The sequence below is a fragment of the Nicotiana tabacum genome, chromosome 2 (genome assembly GCF_000715075.1).
Source record: "Nicotiana tabacum cultivar K326 chromosome 2, ASM71507v2, whole genome shotgun sequence".
NCBI lineage: Eukaryota > Viridiplantae > Streptophyta > Magnoliopsida > Solanales > Solanaceae > Nicotiana > Nicotiana tabacum.
This window is the reverse complement of record NC_134081.1, coordinates 81851542-81854329: the sequence shown is the minus strand read 5'-3', so window position 1 is coordinate 81854329 and position 2788 is coordinate 81851542. Positions and strand designations below refer to the sequence as shown.

At 33.1% G+C, this 2788-nt stretch overlaps 1 long non-coding RNA gene across 2 annotated transcripts; it reads right to left on the bottom strand.

The window, feature by feature from the left end:
* Positions 1-804: 804 nt before the first annotated feature.
* Positions 805-2510, bottom strand: LOC107786470 (uncharacterized). 2 transcript variants are annotated; one of them, XR_012701542.1, is made up of 4 exons: positions 1962-2510; positions 1807-1868; positions 1618-1729; positions 805-1205 (listed from the first exon to the last, which is right to left on the bottom strand). It is a non-coding gene; the product is annotated as an uncharacterized LOC107786470 (long non-coding RNA). The 2 variants fall into 2 exon arrangements; XR_001648153.2 differs by having other exon boundaries at positions 1807-2503.
* Positions 2511-2788: the final 278 nt, after the last annotated feature.

Below are 2788 nucleotides of genomic sequence, written 5' to 3'. Positions count from 1 at the left end.
TCTCATTCCGGAGGTACATAAAAAAATGTCCTCCTTTCTTATGGAGCGGGCCGAACGCCTCGGCAGGAAAGATGCATCTATGGATCGTGTCGCATGTCCCTCGACAGTGTACACTAAACTATGGATCGAGTCGTACGACCTCAGCATAAATCGTGCTTAATAATAATAATTACACGATACTTGGACAGTTTATTGCAGCTTGTAAGCTATTTGATAAATTGAAAATTTATTGAAATTGAATTGCAGCTTGTAAAGCTATTTGATAAATTGGACTTTTTATTGAAATTGAAGGATTTAATTAATAGATTAAAAATTATTGCATTTGAAGGATTTTTATTATTTATGCTAATTGAATAAATTATTGTTAACTCTGTGAATCATGTTGATTTGAATAATTATAATTTATTCCATTTATTATTGATGACCCTTAGTGAGTGTTAAAGTCGGTCATTTCGTCTCTACCATTTTGAGATTAGGCTTCATACTTACTGGGTACATGTTGTTTACGTACTCATGCTACACTTGCTACACTTTTTGTGCAGGACATGAGGCAAGTACTAGTAGGGAACCTATCTTCTTACACCCACGCTATCCAGGGGCATAGTGGTGAGCTGTCTTTCTGAGCCGTTCTGCAGCTACCAGTGTCTCTCCTTGTATTTTTAATTCTGTTTATTTTTATTATTTCAGACAGTATTTGGAGTTTTGTATAATCTATTAGATACTCATACACTTGTGACACCAGGTCTTGGCATACACATTGTGCATCCGCCCATTTGATATTTCCCTTGAATTGAGACAAGAAGGTTGTCTGAGGTTTCAATCTATATTTTTATAAAATGTGTTATAAATTTGCAAGTAGTTGAAAGTTACAAGAAGATATCATAATCTACATGCAAGAATAATTTAAAAATATTAAGTTATATAGTGAAACTTCTTTACCACTAGCATCATCTTTATGCAGTAGAGCAACCAACTGAACTATTCCACGAGTATCTTCTATCAACGAACGAGAAATCCTTATGAGTAGAAAACACAACTTTAAGAAAGAATGAAGTTGTTGGCCGTCAAATCTATAGGACCTTACCATAAGATGCCACACTAGACTTTCTCATTGCCACTCCATATCCAACAAACTCAGGCCAATCACATGTGTGCAACCTTATGTTTTAGCTAATCAACCAGCATAGCCATCAGTACATTTTAACCTGTTAAATTGCATACATGTTCAGTTGATTGCATAGTTACCATAAGGAGAAAAATAATTATCAAAGTAATAAAACCCTATAATTAGACAATTTGGAGAATGACTTATTAAAAAGAAAGATGGAAATCTAATAAGTTAACTTAATGTTTTATCAAACACAAAATAAAAAATTTACTTAAAACAAAAATATTGTTTAGCAGTGAATATCTTTAGTCAAAAAAATAATACTGAAAGAGAAAAAGGAAAAAGAAAAAGAGATACAAACTCAAACAGACACCCACATATACAGGACACAAAGAACAAAGAAACACTATGACTTCTTGATTCCCAATATATTGAAGGAAACATATTCTTCTCAATGAACAAGTTACTAAGCTTAAAATTTCTCAAAGATAAAGCGCAGTGATACTCACAATAGAGGTGTGGAAGGAAACAATAGACAATAAGCATTGTTAGCTATCTTTCTGAATAGAGAGGCATATGAGTTGTGCAACCTTGAGATTAGAATAAACCTTTGTTGGTGACCTGCACATCATTGAATCAAATAAGAATTCAGGAAGCCTCATCAAATTAGTTCATATTCGAAAATGATTAAACTTTACCAAAGGTCAAAGTATTTAAAATGCTCTTTGCGGTATTTTGTCAAACACTCGTAGGGCATAATCTGTGAATGTGATAATCCACATTAGTATATTGTACAATAACACCCCACATATTCTATTTTACACTCACACAATAAAATCACAACATAGATTACGCTTCGAAATTCTGAACTTAGAATACTTCTAAACATGATTCAATTCCTCCATGAAATCAAAACACACTCCAGAAAGAAGGAGCAATTCGAATCAAATCAAGAAAGAAAGATAAATGGTGATTTTCAATGTGTCAATGTCAGTACACAAAGAGATGGAAAGAGAGAATTAAGCAACAACACAGTACACGAATACTTTCATACTGCTATTCCTGAAGGTGTTTGAGGTTCACGTTTGGGGTGGAGGGATTTGGAGGGGATAGAGAAATTGGGAAGGGGGATATGAACTTGAATGTTATGACTTTTGAGAGAGGGATATTGCAGGGAGTAGGGTTTTTTTGGGAGATTTTAGGGAAATTTTGGGGGAAGTTTTGCAAAATATATACCATCTCTTTTTGAAATTTGTAAGTAGTAATTTTATTTTTACCAAGAAAAACAAGTAGTAACTTGTTTACATTTATCATAAATGTCACTAACTAAATGTCATTTTATTACTAATAGATAGTTACAAATACTACTGTTGCAATTTCAATCCTAAATATATGAGCTGTGTACAATGATCTTCTTATTTATCCTTCAAACGTCCTATCTTATTTAGGCAATGCATATGTTAATAAGATTAGAACCTGAGAATTCTGTCTTTGAATTGGCTGTGGAACCAAAGGTGTTGATGGTTGTGATTGGCTCGAAGAATGTTTTTCCTCGTTTCAGTGAATGTTTGAATAATATTGGAATTGTTAAGCTGCTTTTTAGTACACAAAGTCACAAGCAATTTCTGGCTTTCCTTTGACATAGATTGAAAATTCTTAGAATTTTGATAGTAGTTGGAT